This window comes from Carcharhinus amblyrhynchos, chromosome 27, assembly GCF_965287045.1.
Source record: "Carcharhinus amblyrhynchos chromosome 27, sCarAmb.v2.hapA, whole genome shotgun sequence".
Classification (NCBI taxonomy): Eukaryota; Metazoa; Chordata; class Chondrichthyes; order Carcharhiniformes; family Carcharhinidae; genus Carcharhinus; species Carcharhinus amblyrhynchos.
This window is the reverse complement of record NC_137350.1, coordinates 34,360,676-34,380,783: the sequence shown is the minus strand read 5'-3', so window position 1 is coordinate 34,380,783 and position 20,108 is coordinate 34,360,676. Positions and strand designations below refer to the sequence as shown.

The following is a 20,108-nucleotide window of genomic DNA, read 5'->3' as shown; positions in this document are numbered from 1 at the left end:
GTGACTGTGCAACCAACGGAGAGCGTGTCAGCTTTGCAGGGTGACAATTTCAGACATCTCTATACCACAGGACCAGGAATCATTTCAACAATGATAAGCTGCTCTTACGGACACTTAATGATAGATTTATTTAGAAATGACTTGGAGCTTCTAGATCCTAGTCTTTCTCTTGTCACCACATCTTCCTGTTGGGTGATGGGTAAATTTCTGTATGTTTGTTTTTCTGGTAAAGATGCACCAGTGAGGTACAAAAACAAATTGAAGTTCTGACAATTATTTGGGAAATTGTAAAGCAAAATCCAACATCCTAAATTTCGACTTGATGGGCTGAATGGCCTCCTTCTGCACTATAGGGATTCTATGATTCTATGAACTAAAAGTTAGTTACTTCATGATCTCATTCAAAATGTAACTTTGTGTTCTGGAAACTCAAAGCAGCCAGTTGGAGGTCAGGGAGATGGGGGGCTAAAAATTCTGCTGATATCATTAATTCTTCTAATTTTTCATCATGCTTATATCATGTAATACACAGGGTGGCATTGAGTTTCTGATTGTTTTCTCCCATTGGTTATATCAGTGCAATCTTGGTGAAACTTTAAACATAAGTCAGTTACGCTGGGTAAAAAAAGCACATACGCTTGTGTGTTCCATGCTCTTTTACCTTGGTTCAAGTTTCAATCTCTTCAAATCAGGTCTGATTCATCAGCTTCGTATGGCCCCTACCCTGCCCAAGACCGCAAGAAACTACCAAAGCTCATGAAACTAGTCCAATCCATCAGGCAAACCAGCCTCCCATCCATTGACTCTGTCTACATTTCCTGCTGCTCGGGAAAAGCAGCCAACATAATTAAGGACCCCACACACCACGAATATTCTCTCTTCCACCTTCTTCCTTCAGGAAAAAGATACAAAAGTCTGAGGTCACAGACCAACCAACTCAAGAACAGCTTCTTCCCTGCTGTTTTCAGACTTTTGAATGGACTTACTTTGCATTAAGTTGATCTTTCTCTACACCCTAGCTATGACTGTAACACTACATTCTGCAATCTCTCATTTCACTCTCTATGAATGGTATGATTTGTCTGTATAGCGCATAAGAAATAATACTTTTCACTGTATGGTAATACAAGTGACAATAATAAATCAAACCAAGTCAAATCAAATTCATAAAACTGGCCACATCCCAGGTTGAAGTTGCTAGATTCTAGTTGGGTAGTGCTGGTTGGGGAAGGCTCTTTAAATTGTATCCTTTCTCAAAGTTGCATGGGCAAGAGTAGGTGTGTTATAAATACTTTTCCATACCACAAAATACTTGCTTGGCAGTTTAAGGTAAAGGTATGACTCAGTATTAAACATTTAAAGCCCTGTCAACAATTAAGATATGTGGCAGCTTTCCATCTTGTAAGACAATGGTTTATGCCATGGTGATTAATTTTGTGTTAGTTATTGCCTGAATAGAAGCAAAATACGGCCGGTGCTGGATATCTAAAGACAGAAAATGTTGGATAAACTCAGCAGATCTGGCAGCATCTGTGGAGAGAAACAAAGAGTTAACTAACTCTTAGGCACAGTGGGCAGCACAGTGGCACAGTGGCTGGCACTGCTGCTTCACAGCGACGGGGTTTGATTCACTGCCTGTGAGGAGTTTGCACGTTCTCCCCATGTCTGCGTGGGTTTCTTCTGGGTGTTCCGGTTTCCTCCCACATTCTGAAAGACGTGATGGTTAAGTGCATTGACCTGAACAGTTGCTAGGGGAATTTCACAGTAACTTCATTGCAGTATTAACGTAAGCCTTACTTGTGACTAAGGAATAAACTTAAACATTTTGGTGCTGAATGGCCCTCACACAACAGTTCTGTAGAAGGGATACGAAACGTTGGTCGAAATTCTCCGTCCTCGCCTGAAGCTGGGATTTTCCTGTGACAATGAAGGTGCACAGAGCTTTGGCTGGAATGTCAAATTTTTCATTCTCACTCGCAACTGGCCCCGCCCTGGACAAGATTAGAGAATCCTGCCCGTTAATGCTGCTTCTCTGCTGCCTGACCTGCTGACTTATTATCCGATGTGGCTCTGTGGTTCCACTCTGGCAAGGCAGTCTCTGCCCCAGATAAAGACAGTGGGCTCAGAAGGTGGAGAATTTCCTGGCCTCGGTTTGCTCTAAACCCTGTTCTTGGCCAGCTGTGCTTTTGGCCCTTTCTCGCCTCGTCCAATGGTCAACAAGGTAAACAACAAGATTAGGAGCATCTCACGGGCTGCAGTGAAATGAAGCACTTTTCAACTACATCCCTGTTCACATTTGATTGCCTCAGACAGAAGGGAATGGAGCAGAGAAATGTAAAGTCGCCAAAGGCCATGACAGCAGTGTTGTAGATAATTGCTTTTCACTTGTGTTATTTAATTCACTGCCACTTCTTTTCCAGATAAGCCAGCCTTGAAGGAGTCCTGTTCTCCCCCTCATTGTGATCTCAGCTTGTCTCTTTTACCTGTTCATTATGTTATCTCTTTCCTGCCTGCCTGTCTTTTGCAGTCACCACTGTCGCAATCACACCTCCTTGCACAGCGTCCATCTCCAATCCCTGTTCATTCCATGAAAACTCACATCCCAACCTTTGCGTTGCCTATTTAGCCACAATCACTGATGCCCAATGTTTCTCAAACTGTTCCTCCTACAGCTTCATGAAGGCTGACCATAGTTTGATCACATCAACATTGTTAGTTATCAGGTACTGAACTTCATTTGTTGTGTGAGTAGTGCTGGCATGTGGGGGTATAGCTCAGTGGTAGAGCATTTGACTGCAGATCAAGAGGTCCCTAGTTCAAATCTGGGTGCCCCCTATGACTGTTCCTTTTTTTCTAAGTGCTTCCAGTTGGGAGTCTTGTGGTATGATGATCCCCCCTGGAATTACAGCATTATTATTCAGTAGTTAGTTATGGCTGTAGTGAATTGTGGTATAAATGACATTCACAGTATATACGATAGTCGTGCTCATCCATTTGTGGACAATGGTTATTTATTTTGGTGGTTATGACAAGTTTTTTTTTAATGTGCTCAAGGAATGTGAATTTTGCTGGCTAGGCCAACATTTATTGCCCATCCCTAAATGTCTTTGAGAATGTAGTGATGTGCTGTTTCCTTGAACCGCTGCACTCCATGTGGTGTATGTACACTCACACAGATGGAGTTCCAGAATTTTTGACCCAGCAACAGTGAGGGAACGGCGATATATTTCCAAGTCAGGATGGTGAGTGGCTTGGATAGGAAATTCCAGCTGGTAGTTTTCCCAGGTATCTGCTCTCTTTATCCTTCCCGATGATATTGGTCGTGGGTTTGGATGTGAGTGTGTGTGTACGTACACATCACTGAGGTTGGGTGCATCCCTAGGGGTATAGCTCACTCAGGGAGTACTTAACCGTGGGGTTTTAAGGTCCTGGGCTCAAATCCATATGCCCATTTCAGGCTGTTCCTCTCGTGGCACATGTTGATTGGTTTGACTTCACACATATTAAGGGAATGAGCTCCCCCTACAGTATTTGCTTGCATTGACTGTAAGTATTTATAGAGTGCATCACAGCATTTGACTGCAGATGGAGATTTCTCTGGTTGAAGCTCAAGTGATGTGGAGATGCCAGCTTTGGATTGGGCTAAGCATAGTAAGAAGTCTCATAACACCAGGTTAAAGTCCAACAAGTTTATTTGGTAGCACAAGCCACAAGTTTTTGGATGATTGTCCCTTCATCAGGTGAATGGGAGTTGTGTTCATAACCAGAACATATATAGACACAAACTCAATTTACAAGATACTGGTTGGAATTCGAGTCTTTATAGGTAGTCAAATCTTAAAGGTACAGCCAATGTGAGTGGAATTCCAACCATTATCTTGTAAATTGAGTTTATGTCTATATTTGCCCTGTTTGTGGACACAATTCCCACTCACCTGATGAAAGGACAATGCTCCGAAAGCTTGTAGCTTGTGCTACCAAATAAACCTGTTGGAGTTTAACCTGCTGTTGTGAGACTTTTTACTGAAGCTGAAGTGCCATTAGAAGGATGTCTGCAATTTAGCATGAGGAGCGGAGGGGGGTGGAATGTACTGTTGAAGTTTGATGTGAAAAGATTCCATGTTGGGTTGTGCTTTGCATCTCTCCAAATCAGCATTGCTGTCACCAATCCTGCAACATTTTTCTTACTTGCATTTATTTATCTTCCAGTAAAACTGAAGCAGGTTCTTTTCAGCTAAGTCTCTTCAACATATTGTACCTGCCGCACAGTCTGTTTTAACCCTTATACGGTGGACAAAGAATTGCGAGTAGGCTTCTTGTTAGTACAACAATATTTATTTAACACACAATCAATAATCACCCACCCAATCAAAAATAAGTTATCTTACAGAAATACTAAAGTTCAAGTCCAATACTAGATCTGGACTTAACCTTGCGTGACTGGCAAGTACCCAGGCAGATATTGGCCTTTATCTATGTGCTGGCCTCTGTAGTCCTCTGCGTTGCCTGGTCCTTTGGTCTGGTCTGACACTCTGGCTCTAGTCTTTGTTCCTTCTTGGGTGTGGTTACTCTTCTCGTGCTGGTCATTGCTGGTGATGGTCTCTGTTACAGCCCGTTCGTGGAGTCAGACAGAGAGAAGAGAGCAAGATTCCTGGTTGCGCAACACTTTATATCCCGTTGGGTTTTGCAACCCTTCTGGCCGTTGCCGATCAATCGATCAGAATTTGATCACCCTGATGGATACATTCCAATCTCTGGGTGTGTCCCCCACAGCCATGTCTGTCGGTGCTGGGACCACATAGGACACACATCTCCCTCCCAAATGAGAGGTTACGGCGCCCCTATGTCTGGTAAATAACCCAGTTTGACCAGAAGGTCCCTGGAGATGACCCATATCCTGTGTATTCAGTTGCAGACTGTTTAGCTCTATTTTTCAGGTTGCAGCCTGCTGTTTTAGTTCTTGCCCAATTGTCCCAGAGTGCTTTATAAATCGCCATTTTTAGGTGGCTCGTTTGGCCACAAACATTAACAACAGGCTTAGCCTAAGTTACCTTGTGTGTATTGTATGTGTGTTGTGAGTATATTGTGTGTGTATGTATATGTTGTGTGTGTGTTGAGTGTGTGTTGTGTGTGTGTGTGTTGTCTGTGCTGTGTGTGGGTGTGTGTACGTTGTGTGTGTGGTGTATGAGTGTTGTGTCTGTGTGGCAGCTCAGCCTGGGACATAGGGATGTAGCTCAGTGGCGAGCGTTTGACTGCAGATCAAGAAATTTCTGTTCTAAACCCAGGTGCCCACTCTTCCTCCTTGAACGGCTCTTGTAGGAAGCCACACATTGGTCTGCATGGCATAGTTTTAAGCAGCTAATTGGAATGCATTCCCCAAAATTATAAAGCAGATTCAATTGTAACTTTCAAAGACAGAATTGGATGAGAACTCAAAGGGGGAAAGTTTGCAGGGATTTGAGAAAAGAACGAGGGAGGGGACTAATTAGAGAGGCCTTTGAAACAGTCAGTACAGGGAACATTGGTGCGATCCTCTATGTAGAAGCCTTTGTATCTATCCAGGCTTGTAGGTTGTTTTGACCTCGGAATTGCAAGAGGATAAATTAATGACTCATTCTAATGCTTAATAAGATTAATATATTTAATGAGCTCTGAAGATCAGCTGGGACTTGAAATGTCAGTTGGAATTCTCCGGCTGTTCACGTCCCACCGCCACGGCAAGTGAGGACAGAGAATTTGATGCTGAGCCCAGTTTCTGATCACTGCAGCAGGACTGGAGCATCCTGTGGAATGGCCGGAGAATCGCAGCCATTGACTCTGTTTCTCACCCAGAGATGCTGGTTTTGGGGTGGCACAGTGGTTAGCACTGCTGCCTAACAGCGCTGGGGACCGGAGTTCGGTTTCCGGCGTGGGTCACTGTCTGTGCGGAGTCTGCATGTTCTCCCTGTGTCTGTGTGGGTTTCCTCCAGGTGCTCTGGTTTCCTCCCATATCCAAAGATATGTGGGTTAAGTTGATTGGCCATGCTAAATTGACCCTAGTGTCAGGGTAAATGCATGGGGTTAAAAGCAATTTACTACGGATGCTGGAATCTGAAACCAGAAGAGAAAATGCTGGAAAATCTCAGCAGGTCTGGCAGCATCTGTAAGGAGAGAAAAGAGCTGATGTTTTGAGTCCAGATGACCCTTAGTCAAAGCTGATTTGTCAAATATATGGGGTTGTGGGGATGGGGCCTGAACGGGATTGTGTTTGATGCAGACATGATGGGCTGAATGGCCTCCTTCTGCACTGTAGATATCCTAGGGATTCTATGCTGCCAGGTCTGCTGAATTTTTCCAACAGTTTTTTTGTTTTTGCTTCAGATTTCTAGCAAGGGCAGGATTTTGCTTTTATTTGCTGAATAAGGTTTGTTTATTCTAACACACAATTAAATTTAAACAGCAACATGATTCCCTCACAGCTCCACTCAGTTGGGATTTCCTTTGGAAAATCCATGCTTCTGTTCCCTTGGGTGCAGTATGGGATTTTTCAAGTTGCTGGCTGGAATTCTCTGCCCGTTCGCCACCTCCCGCCTGCCCACCCACCCGTCTTGCAACTGCTACCAGCGAGAATGGAGAATTTGGCTCTCTGCCAAACCTCCATTCGCTGCAGCGGGACTGGAGAACCTCAGCTGCAGTTGAGGTCGGAGAATTCCGGCCCATTTTCTTTGCCTTTTCTGCAGCTGAAGTCTTTCCCAGTAAGTTTCCATTCTGTCCAAAGCTGCAAGGTGGCATTCCTTCAACCTTTCGATTCAAGTCAGCTTTGTTGGCAACGTTCCAGATACGAAACTCCAAATTATTTCAAACATCAGTGTCTCGTTCTGAATGAGTGGCCTTGGTGCATTCTATTAGCGCAGTCTAGAAATGCCTCACACAGTTCAGCAACTTTGTAAAAGAAAAGCAAACCAGCTCTGTATTGTACCCAGCACGAGCTGGTGAAATATCAAAGGGAAAATTATATCCATTCACTTACTTTCCTTACATTTTTCTCCCACTATTCGATAAGTACTTGTCATTGAACTCTCTCTGATTACGATCAATTAACAGTGGGAGCTTTTTTTTATTCATTCTTGGGACATGGGCGTCGCTGGCTGGTCATCACTTGTTGCCTCTCTCTTGTTGCCCTTGGCAGGTAGTTGACAGTCAACCACATTGCAGTGGTTCCAGAGTCACATGTAGGCCAGACCGGGTAAGGATGGCAGATTTCCTTCCCTAAGGGACATTAGTGAACCAGATGGGATTTTAGACCTTAAGACATAGGAACAGGATTAGGCCCCTTGGCCCATTGAGTCTGCTCTGGCATTCAATCATGACTGATACTTTTTCAACAATTAGCAATGGTTTCATGGCTATCAGTAGATTCTTAATTCCATATAATTTTTATTGAATTCAAAGTCCACCATCTGCTGTGGTGGGATTCGACCTCAAGTCTCCAGAACATTAGCTGCGTTTGTGCATTAATAGTCAAGCGATAACACAACAAGGCCATTGCCAGCCTAATTTTTTAGTATTTGAATTTAGGTTCAGAGCTTGATTTGATTTGATTTATTATTGTCACATGTATTGGGATATTGTATTGATAAGCATTGTTTCTTGCGTGCTATACAGACAAAACATGCTATGTTTAGTAAATAGGGGAGAAGGAAAGGAAAGGGTGCAGAATATAGATGTTATAGTCATAGCTAAAGTGGAGGAAGATCAGCTTAATGTATGGTAACTCCATTCAGAAGTCTGATGGCAGCAGGGAAGAAACTGTTCTTGAGTCGGTTGGTATGTGACCTCAGACTTTTGTATCCTTTTCCCGATGGAAGAAGATGGAAGAGAGAATATCCAGGGTGCGTGGCATCCTTGATTATACTGGCTGCTCCTCTGAAGCAGCATTGTTTAAATGTTATTTCACTGCTGTTGTGGTGAAGTTGGTAATTTATTCTCTCTGTTGCACCATTGAATGAAATTTAATTCAACTGGTGAGAATGTGTCCCGCAATCTGGAGAACAAGTGAGAGTCCAGCTGCCCCTCCTTTGGGGAAAGCCTGTCCTATTCAATGCCAATCACTAATGAGAACTGCCAGCTGATCAGAGACTGGCAGCTGTCCAATGTAGGCATGCCCAGTGGAACTGGTGGTACCTGGTGGCAGCGAACCCAAAGGCCCAGGATTAGTGAAGGACTTTGGCCACAGGTGAGTGGAGGTTGGGATGGGGTCATGGGTGTGAAAGAGGGAATGGGCTTGTCAACAAGCTGTGGAGATACCGACGTTGGACTGGGGTAAACACAGTAAGAAGTTTCACAATAAAAGGTTAAAGTCCAACAGGTTTATTTGGTAGCAAATGCCACTAGCTTTTGGGTCTTTCCCCTTCATCAGGTGAGTGGAGAGTTCTGATCACAAGCAAAGCATATAAAGGCACACACTCAGTTTACAGAATACTGATTAGAATGCGAGTCTTTACAGCTATTCAAGTCTTAAAGGTGCAGACAATGTGAGTGAAGATAGCATTGAGCATAGGTTAAAGAGATGTGTACAGGACAATAAGTGAGATATTGCAAGCTCAGGCAAGTCATGGGGGTTACAAATAGTGTGACATGAACCCAAGATCCTGGTTGAGGCCGTTCTCATGTATACGGAACTTGGCTATCAGTTTGGCTATTTGGCTATCTGAGCAGAAACTGATTGCCAAGTTCCGCACACATGAGGACAGCTTCAACCTGGATCTTGAGTTCATGTCACACTATTTGTAACCCCCATGACTTGCCTGGGCTTGCAACATCTCACTTACTGTCCTGTCTGGAGACAATACACATCTCTTTAATCTGTGCTTAATGCAATGTCCACTCACATTGTCTGCACCTTCAAGACTTGATTAGCTGCAAAGACTCACATTCTAATCAGTATTCGGCAAACTGAGTGTGTGCCTTTATATGCTCAGTTTGTGATCAGAAATTCCAAAACTTACCTTGGTGGAGGCCATGAAATTGTTTGTTGAGTTGAGTTGCACAAGCTGCATGTGTTAATTTGACACTTATAGTTGCTAAGCTCAATAGCGCCACCTGCAGCCTCTACACAATGCTTGCCGGATGCTGATTTATTACATTGATTCCATATTCTGTACCCTTGTATACACAGCATTGATAACACAATGCTGCAAAACTGAATAATGAACTTGGTGCTCCAGACTCGAAACGCTGGCTCTTTTCTCTCTCCTCAGATGCAGTCAGACTTGCTCAGATTTTCCAGCATTTTTCTGTTTTTGTTTCAGATGCCAGCATCTGCAGTATTTTGCCGTTATGTCAGGGAGCTTGATGTTTCTTGTTTTTGATTGCAAAAAGGTGCAGGGATCGCGTAAGGTCAGAGCTCCTTACTTCATAGGGCTCCCAAAAACTTATAAAATTCGAACAGGGTTAGATGGATTTTCAAGAAGATGGTGGGGGAGTCCAGAACTAGGGGTCATAGTTTGAGGATAAGAGGTAAACCTTTTAGGACTGAGGTGAGGAGAAATTTCTTCACCCAGAGGGTGGTGAATGTGTGAAATTTACTGTCACAGAAAGTAATTGAGACCAAAACGTTGCGTGATTTCAAGATGAAATTAGATCTAGCTCTTGAGGCCGAAAGGGTCAAGGGATATGGGGGGGAAGTGGGGAGCAGGATATTGAATTTGATGATTAGCCATGATCAAAATGAATGTCGTTAAAGCTTGAAGGGCTGAATGGCCTCCTCCTCTTCCAATTTCTATGTTTGTATGTTTCAGAGGTATTGATGGCTGATATTCAGATGTCATTTGGAAGATGCCTCAAATTCAGGTGGTCAGAATGCTTCCTCATCTTAGGGTGCATTCCAGATCAATCTTTCACAGGATGTGTCCCTCTCTGGAAAAGTCAGCATTTATAATTTTTTTCTGGAATGCCATCGAATAGCTGCACATGCTAGCTGGTAAGGTAAGCATGTTCATTATGCAACTCTGAACACCAAGAGGTCCATGGTTCAAAACACCCTACCCTGAACAGGAGGTGCTTAATGATGCATAGGGTGTTTTGAACCAAAGACCTTTTGCTCTTTATTTAAACACTTGACCACAGGGCTGTACCACCTCACATTTTCAGGCTGATTAACCTGTTTTTAGACACCAGTGATGCAATAGGCCAAATGATTTTCTTCTCTGCCGCACAATTTCTAATATTTCTAACTTTTTATGTGGGAGAAATGTGCATGCTCTTAGCAACAGTAACATGTCAAATCCACACCTTCAGATGCAGCTTAGATAACAGATGTGGTACTTAGTGAGCTTCACAAAGCAATATGTGTGACAGGAAGGATAGAAAGCCATGGAAACACAGAATCAAGAAACAGTTCAGACCTGTATTCTTATTTCCCCGTTTTGCTGTTTTTCCTTTCTGGGAAGGGAGTGGGGCAGGGTGGCTCTATTAATTAATTGATTATTAGAGGGGTGACCTAAGTTCAGAAAACCATGATGCGGAGGTACTTTGGGTAGAGATAGGAACAGTAAAGGCAATAAATCACTTCAAGGATAAAAACAGAAAACGATGGTTAAACTCAGCAGGTCTGGCAGCATCAGTGGAGAGAGAAATAGAGTTAACTTTTTGGGTCCGTACGACTCTTCTTCAGAACCAAGCCATTTGTGGGAGTAATGTGCAGACCCTCTACAATGTGGAGGAATAAAGTCTAAGATATGTGGGACAAATACAAGAAATTAATTTAAAGATTACTTAGTGAAACCTACAGCAAGTAACAGCAAGCAAGAGCAAAACTGACCAAGCACAAATGTGGTCAACTGTCTTCACATCATGTGACATTGCTGATAAAGATTATAAACACCTAAAAGTGACTATCCAGAGGATACATAGAGACTAGAAGCAGAGGGAGGCCATTTGGCCCTTAGAGCCTGTTCTGCCATTCATGTGATCATGGCTTTTATAAATTTCTATGACATCCCCCTCACTCTTCTAAACTCCAATGAACTGACTTAGTCTGTCCTGATATGACAGCCCTGCCATCCCAGGAATCAGCCTGGTAAACCTTTGCTGCACTCCCTCTATAGCAAGGACATCCTTCCTCAGATAAGGACACCAAAACCGCACACAGTGCTCCAGATGTGGCCTCACCAACAACTGATGCAATTGTAGTCAAACATCTCTATTCCTATACTCAAATCCTCTTGCTACGAAGGCCAACATACCATTTGCCTTCTTATGATAACAACCTGCACTAAAGTACAATACTAGTTCAGATAAATAAAACCACAATTTGATGAGGGAAAACTCAGCATCAAGATTAATTATTGTACTTGATGCAATACGTTGGCCAAGCAGATCGATTAACATGACTGCTACCCAATCCTAATTTTCCAAGAACAAATTCAAATAAAAATTTCTTAGAAATTGAATGGGCAATCTAATTGCAATAGGAATGTTTCATCAACTAATTTGGGAAAATGATTTGTGGTAATCTATCACAGAGCAAATGGCCACCTCCCATACCACCTTTTCATTATACAATATCAGAAATTCATTATAAATATACTGAAATGATTTGAATTATTCGATGTGTTAGTTTTGGTAGTGGTCACCTCCATATCGGATCAACAGATAGATTAAAGTAAATAGAAATAAAAAAGCTTTTGTGTGAAAAAGTGATCAGAAAAAGAAGAAGAGATGGTAAGAGATAGAAATGTGAAGGTTTGTACTTGAACTCCAGATAGAATTTAAATCATATGGATCATTGTGGCTAAAAACTAATTAATCCACCGAAAAATGTGGAATGGAACACATGCATGCTTAGTGCATAGCTCAGTGGTAGAGTATTTAACTGTGCATTAGGAAGTCCCTGGCTCAAATCCAAGTGCCCACTTTTTCTTCTCGCCATTACATTCTACTTTAAGCTATGATTCCACAAATATTGGTCAATCCACATTGGACAGCTAGTTTGTTTTTGATCCTGTTTGAATTCTGTACAGTAGTGCACTGATGTGGTGGAACATTAGACAGCAGATCAACAACTCCAGGTGCCCATTTTGCTGAATTGTCATTTCAAATCAGTTCGGAAGGAGAATGATATGTTGGCCTTCATCGCAAGAGAGTACGGAAGGCCTGCATTGGGTAACTCCCAGAGTGAAGCACATTATAAATGAAAGGGGGCACTTGGATTTGAACCAAGGACCTCTTGATCTGCAGCCAAATGCTCTACCACTGAGCTATACCCCCCACATATCTGTACTATTGCTGTTCAGAGAACCAGCTTCAGTTTTATCAGAAGTTGAATAGCTATCACTAATCAGAATGCTTCATGAGTGGTGACAGAGTTGTGTAAAGATGCCATGCACAGTGCAGCATGGAAAACCTCTTCAACAAGCTTCAACAGCACATGCTGATCACCATCACGTGACACTGACTTTTTAGCTAAGATCAAGCGCCAGATCAAGCCCAAGATGGTGTGCAAAGCCTTATCTTGTCTGCTTGGATCTTGTTTGTCTCTCTTGTGGGGACCATGAATTGGATCCAGTTTGAATTCGGATTTTGGAGAAGCAAGGAGATGAATTCAGCTGCACCCAGCCCACTTTGTGCTTTGGCTTTGGCTTTGTAATCTCAACATGATTTGAATGGTTCAATTTGTTAGAAGAGAATTTTAGTAGTGGTCAAAGGATAGAATAATGGAATCATACAGGGAAAAGCAGCCCATTCGGCCCATCAAGTCTGCACCAACCACAATCCCAATCCTCTTAACTGCGTACATTTGCCAGAGCTAGTCCCCCTGTCACTAAGGGGCAATTTACCGTGACCAATCCACCTAACAGCACATCTTTGGACCTTGGGAGGAAACCTGAACGGCCAGAGGAAACCCATATAGACACAGGGAGAACATGTAAACTGCACACAGGTGATGACCCAAGCCAAGAGATTGAACCCAGGTACTGTGAGGCAGCAGTGTGCAACTGTGCCACCCACTAAATAATAAGTGCCACCTGGATTTCAACTAGGGACCACTTACTTTGCAGTCAAATGCTCTACCACTGAGCCATGCACCCTGGCTAGAGGGAACAGAAATAAAAATGTTTTTGTGTGGGGAAAAACATGATCAGGAAACAAAGAAGAGATTTAAGAGGTAGGAGTGTGAAATCTTAAACTTGAACTCCAGATAGAATTTAAATCATTTGGATCATTGTGTCCCTAGTGGCAAAAAGTAATTAATCCTCCAAAAATCTGGAATGGTACATTCACGTGCTTGGTACTTAAGGGTATAGCTCAGTGGTCGGCATTTAACTGCAGATTAAATGGTCCCTGGTTCAAATATTGGTGCTCCCTGTTTTTTAAATTTTTTTACTGTTCTCTACCTTTTATTTCTTTATTGTCTTTCTTCATTCCCACCCCCCCCCCCACTCTTCCCCCTTACTTTATGCCACCTTTCCTTACCTTTTCTCTCCCTTTGCTTTCCTTCCCCTGCCCTTTTTCTAAATTTTACCTCACTCCCACCCATCTCCCCTCTCCCCCCACAACTTCATCTCTCACAGTTTAGCCTCTGATTTCAGCTTCTCTGCCATTTGGCCATTCACACCCTATATATTCTTTCTGTGGACTGCTATGAGCAGCCTTTTCCCCTGGTTTCTGTGGCTATGACTCATCTTTTATTTACTCACCCTGCAGTATAAGTATCTTTCATTTTCTATGCCTTGACAAAGGGTCATCTGAACTCGAAACATCAGCTCTTTTCTCTCCTTACAGATGTTGCCAGACCTGCTGAGATTTTCCAGCATTTTCTCTTGTGGCTCCCTTTTTCTTTTTGCCTTTATATTCTACTTTATTTTATGATTCTACAAGTGTTGGTCAATCCACATTGGACAACCAATTTGTTTTTGATCCTGATTGAATTCTGTACAGTTTGGTGCTAATGTGGTGGAACATTAGACAGTAGATCAAAACTCCAGGTGCTCTTTTTGCTGAAATGTCATTTTACATCAGTTTGGAAGGCAAACCATATGTTGGCATTTATCGCAAGGGGATTTGAGAACAAGAGTAAAGACATCTTGTTGCAACTGCATGGAGCCTTGGCAAGACTGCATTGTGCATTAAGGTATTGTGCACGATTTTAGTCTTTTTTTCTTAGAGAGGATCTATATGCTACAGGGGGAGTGCAACAGAGGCTCACCAGATTATCTCCTGGGATGGCAGGTTTGTCTACCCTTGAGCTAAACCCAGCCTGCTGTGTGTAATTCAGTTAGATCCTAAAAGTCATTGGTCAGGTGGTACATACTTATCAATGATTATAAAATGAATGGTATCGCATTCAGCTTACTTATCCTCTGCTGGCTTTTTGAAAGTGCTTGGGTCCAACTGCCAGAGGTTCCCCTTTATCCCTGCAAATGCTACCTCATCAATATTTATTCCATTCCATCGTGAAAGTTGGCATTGTATCTGCTGCACATTCTTTCAGTAAAGCGCATTCCAGGTCCTACCATGCAGCTGATCAAAAGAGCAAAACAACAGAAACTTGCTTCATTGGGTAACTCTCAAAGTGAAGCACATGAAAAACAAAAGGGGGGACACCTGGATTCAAACAAGGGACCTCTTGATCTGCAGTCAGATGCTCTACCACTGAGCTACACCCTATAATGGAAGAGCCACCTTCAGTTTTGATGGAAGGCTACCAACTGTTGCCAGTTAGAATGCTGCATGAGTGGTGACAGAGTTATGTGGTGATGCAATGCACAGCGCAGCATGGAAAGCCTTCTCAACAAGCTTCAAGAGCACAATCTCATCACAATCATGTAACACTCAGCTTTTGCTTTAGATCAAGCACTTTGTGCATTGGCTTTGTAACTTCAGGAATTTTTTAAAAATTAACAATGAATTAGAAACATCTCCCTAATGACACCTGAAATCCAGGAAGGGATGCAACCAGCTGAGGTCAAATGTTCTGTTGCTGCACGATGCACCCATGACAGTGAAGACTTGCAGTTAATATGTTGGCCAAGCAGATCGATCAACACGACTGCTATTCAATCCTAGTTTTTCAAGAATAAATTCAGATGAAAATTACTTAGAAATTTAATGGGCAACCTAATTGTAATATGAGGGCTTTATCATCTAAAGTGAGATAATAATTAGGTGTGGTCTATTGTAGAATGAATGACCATCTTCCATGCCACCTTTTCATTATAGATCACCAAAAATTAATTATAAATATCTCAGCATGATTTGAATTGTTTGATTTGCTGGAAGAGAGTTTTAGTGGTGGTCACCTCCACATCGGATCAAAGGAGAGAATAATGGAATCATAGAGTGCAGAAGGAGGCCATTCAGTCCATCGAGTCTGCATCAACCACAATCCCATCGAGACCCTATCCCCATAACTCATGCATTTACTCAAGCTATGCCCCTGATGCTAAGAGACAATTTACCATGGAAAATCCACTGAACCAGCGCATCTTTGGACTGTGGGAGGAAATCGAAGCACTCAGAGGAAACCCACACAGATATGGGGGGCACATGCAAAATTCATGCAGAGAGTAACTCAAGCTGAGGGATGGAACCCAGGCTCCTCGTCTTGTGAGGCAGCAGTGCTACTCCCTATGCAACCACACCACCCACCAAATAATAGGGGGCACCTGGATTTGAACCAGGGACCTCTTGATCTGCAGTCAAATGCTCTTCCACTGAGCTATACCCCCTACTTAAACAAAGCTGAAATAAAAATGTTTTTGTGTGTAAAAAAAATCAGGAAAAGATGAATAGGAGATTCCAAGATATAGAAATGTGAAAGCTTGAACTTCTACTCCAGATGGAAATTAAATTATTTGGACCACTGTGCCCCTGATGGTTAAAAAGTAATTAATTTGCATAAAGGTCTGGAATGGTACATTTGCATGCACGGTGTTTGGGACTATAGCTCAATGATGGAGCATTTGACTTCAGATCACGATGTCCATGGTCACAACCAGATGTCTTGTTTTGTCTTCTTGCCATTACATTCTACTTTATTCTATGATTCTACAAACATTGATCAATCCACATCAGACAACTAGTTTGCTTTGGATCCTGATTGAATTCTGTATCGTAGTGTACTGATGTGGTGGAACATTATTCAGTAGATTAACAACTCCAGATGCCCATTTTGCTGAAGTGTCATTTCAAATCAGTTAGGAAGGCCAATGGTATGTTAGCCTTCATCACAATGGGATTTCAGAACAAGAGTAAAGGTGTCTTGCTGGAATTGCATGGAGCCTCGGCAAGACTGCATTTGCAGAATTGTGCCCAATTTTAGTCTCCTTATCAAAGAGTGGAGACTTTTGCTACAGAGGGAGTGCAACGGAGGCTCACCAGATTATCTCCTGGGATAGCGGGTTTGTCTCCCATTGAGCTAAACCCAGCCTGCTGTGCATAATACAATCAGATTCTAAAAGACATTGATCAGGTGATAAATACTTATCAATGATTATAAAATGAATGGTATCGCACCAATTGATTTGATTTGATTTGTTGTTGTCACATGTATTAGCATACAGTGAAAAGTATTGTTTCTTGCATTCTATGCAGACAAAGCTTACCAATCATAGAGAAGGAAATGAGAGAGTGCAGAATGTAGTGTTACTGTCACAGCTAGGGTGTGGAGAAAGGTCAACGTAATGCAAGGTAACTCTATTCGGAAGTCTGATAGCAGCAGGGAAGAAGTTGTTCCTGAGTCGGTTGGTATGTGACCTCAGAATTTTGTATATTTTCCCCGATGGAAGAAGGTGGAAGAGAGAATGGCAGATGCGTGGGGTCCTTAATTATGCTGGCTGCTTTCCTGAGACAGCAGCAAGTGTAGACAGAGTTAATGAATGGGAAGCTGGTTTGCATGATGGATTGGGCTACATTCATAATCTTTTGTCGTTTATTGTGGTCTTGGGCAGAGCAGGAGTCATACCGAGCTGTGATATGACCAGAAGGAATGCTTTCTATGGTGCATCTGTAAAAGTTGGAGAGTCTTAGCTGACATACCAAATTTCCTTAGTCTCCTGAGAAAATGTCCTTATCCTCTGCTGGCTTTTTGAAAGTGCTTGGGTCCAGCTGCTGGAGATTCCCCTTTATTGCTGCAAATGCTTCCTCATCAATATTTATTCTATTCCATCGGGAAAGTGGTTATTGTACAATGGATCTTTCAGTAAAGTGAATTCCAGGTCCCATCACATGGCTGATTGAAAAAGCAGAACAGCCTTACATTGGGCAATGTCCAAAGTGAAGCGCATGATAGGGCATATCTGGATTTGAACTAGGAACAGTTATGATTTGCAGTCAAATACTATGACCAGTAACTATATTCACTAGCTGCAACATCAGTATCGTTGAGACAATCAAGTTCAGTTTTGTTGGAAGTCTCATTACTATTGTTCTCAGAAATGCTGTATGAGTGATGACAGAGTTGTTGGTTCAAATCCAGGTGCCTTCTTTTGCTGAAGTGTCATTTCAGATCAGTTAGGAAGGCCAATGGTATGTTAGCCTTCATCGCAATGGGATTTCAGAACAAGAGTAAAGGTGTTTTGCTGCAATTGCAAGAAGCCTTGACAAGATTGCATTTGCTGTATTGTGAGCAATTTTAGTCTCCTTATCTAAGAGAGGATACTTTTGCTATATATTTGCTCCCGGGATGGCGGGTTTGTCTCCCATTGAGCTAAGCCCAGCCTGCTGTGCGTAATTCAATCAGAATCTAAAAGACATTGGTCAGGTGATGCGTGCTTATCAATGATAATAAAATGATTGTTATTGCGCCAATGGAGGCCATTCAGCTTACTTATCCTTTTTGAAAGTGCCCGGGTCCAACAGCTGGAGTTTCCTCTTTATTCTTGCAAATGTTATCTCATCAATATTTATTCCAATCCATTGTGAAAGCTGTTATTGTATCTGTTACATATCCTTTCAGTAAAACGATTCCAGGTCCTACCACGTGGCAAAAGAGCAAAATCTTCCTTCACTGAAAACCTCCCAAAGTGAAACACATGATAAAGGAAAGGGGACACCTGGATTTGAACCAGGGACTTCTTGATCTGCAGTCAAATGCTCTACCACTGAGCTATACCCCCTAACTACCTACTGCTCCTGTTGAGGGAACCAATTTCAGTTGTATTGGAAGTCTAATAACTATCAGAAATCAGAAAAGCTGCATGAGTGGCGATAGTATTGGATAGAGATGCAACGCACTGTGCAGCATTGAAAGACTTCTCAATAAGCTTCAACAACACAAGCTGGTCGCAATCACATAACACTGACATTTTGGCTTAGCACAATCTCACAACACCAAGTTAAGGTCCAACAAGTTTATTTGGCAGCACAAACTTTCAGAGTTTCAGTCTCCATCTTCAGGTGAGTGGAGAGTTGATTTCACAAACAGGGCATATATAAGACACAAACTCAATTTACAAGATAATGGTTGGAATGTGAGTCTTTACAGGTAATCAAGTTTAAAGGTACAGACAATGTGAGTGGAGAGAGGGCCAAGCACAGGTTAAAGAGATGTGTATTGTCTCCAGTCAGGCCAGTTAGTGAGATTTTGCATTCCTTTCAAAAGCCTTTTGCAAGCCACGCTTTTGGTTTAGACCATGTTTAGATCAAGCCCAAGATAGGGTGCCATGCCTTGCCTTGTTGGCTTGGATCTTATTTGTCTCTCTTGTGGGGGCCATGAATTGGATTCAGTTTGAATTTGGATTTTGCAGTAAGCAGAGAGATGGATTTGGCTGCACCTGGTCCACTTTGTGCATTGGCTTTGTAACTTTAGGAATAGAGTAAATAAATGTTTTAGATAAAAGTAACGCTGAATTAGAAACATCCCCCTAAGGACAGCTGAAATCTGGGAAGGGATGCAACCAGCTGAGATCAAGTGCTCTGTTGCTGCACAATGCACGCATGCCTGTAAATATTTGCAGTTAATACGTTGGCCAAGCAGATCGATCAACATGACTGTTACCCAACTTTAATTTTTCAAGAATAAATTCAAATAGAAACTTCTTATAAATTGGATGGGCAACCTAATTGCAATAGGTGGTCTTACCATCTAATGTGAGAAAATAATTAGATTTGTTCTATCATAGAGCAAATGGCCATCTTCCATGCCACCTTTTCATTATACAACACCAAAAAATCATTGTAAATATCTCAACATGATTTGAATTGTTAGATTTGTTAGAGGAGAGATCTGAAAGTGATTACCTCCACATCAGATCAAAGGATAGATAAATGTAAATAGAAAAAAATGTTTTGCGTGAAAGAAAAAACAGGAAAAGAAAAAGAAGCGACAGAAATGTGAAAGCTTGAACTCGAATACCAGATAGAATTTAAATCAGAAGGATCATTGTGTCCTTGGTGGCTGAAATCTAATTAATCCACTCACAAATGTGGAACACACAGCTCTCAGTTTCAAGGTATAGTTCAGTAGTAGAACATTTATCTACAGATCACAGGTTCAAATCCAGCTGCCCCCTTTTCTCTTCTTGCCTTAACATTCTACCCCATTTTATGATTCCACATATGTTGGTCAATCCACATTGGACAATCAGTTGGCTTTTGATCCTAATTGAATTCTGTACAGTAGTGCACTGATGTGGTAAGAACATAAGAACATAAGAAATAGGAGCAGGAGTAGGCCATCTAGCCCTTCGAGCCTGCCCCGCCATTCAATAAGATCATGGTTGATCTGTCGTGGCTCAGTTCCACATTCCCGCCCTCTCCCCATAATCCTTAATCCCCTTGCCTATCAAAAACCTATCAACCCGCGTCTTAAAAATATTGAGTGAGGCAGCCTCCACCACTTCAACGGGCAGAGAATTCCAGAGATTCACCACCCTTTGAGTGAAGAAGTTCCTCCTCAACTCCGTTCTAAACGGCCCCCCCTTTATCCTGAGGCTGTGCCCTCTAGTCCTACTGTCCTTTCTGAGCTGGAAGAGCCTCTCCACCTCTATCCTATCCATCCCATTCAACATCTTATACGTGTCAATGAGATCTCCCCTCATTCTTCTAAACTCTAACGAGTACAAGCCTAGTTTATTCAACCTCTCCTCATAGTTCAACCCCCTCAACTCCGGCATCAGCCTAGTAAA

The 20,108-nt window shown here is 42.3% G+C and overlaps 4 non-coding genes across 4 annotated transcripts; 1 reads left to right on the top strand and 3 right to left on the bottom strand.

The window, feature by feature from the left end:
- Nucleotides 1-2,763: 2,763 nt before the first annotated feature.
- trnac-gca (transfer RNA cysteine (anticodon GCA)) lies at nt 2,764-2,835 on the top strand. Its single transcript has one exon. It is a non-coding gene; the product is annotated as a tRNA-Cys (tRNA).
- Nucleotides 2,836-12,177: 9,342 nt separating this feature from the next.
- On the bottom strand, nt 12,178-12,249 carry trnac-gca (transfer RNA cysteine (anticodon GCA)). The gene has a single exon. It is a non-coding gene; the product is annotated as a tRNA-Cys (tRNA).
- Nucleotides 12,250-15,638: 3,389 nt separating this feature from the next.
- Nucleotides 15,639-15,710, bottom strand: trnac-gca (transfer RNA cysteine (anticodon GCA)). The gene has a single exon. It is a non-coding gene; the product is annotated as a tRNA-Cys (tRNA).
- A 2,316-nt stretch (nt 15,711-18,026) lies between these two features.
- Nucleotides 18,027-18,098, bottom strand: trnac-gca (transfer RNA cysteine (anticodon GCA)). The gene has a single exon. It is a non-coding gene; the product is annotated as a tRNA-Cys (tRNA).
- Between the last annotated feature and the right edge of the window lie 2,010 nt (nt 18,099-20,108).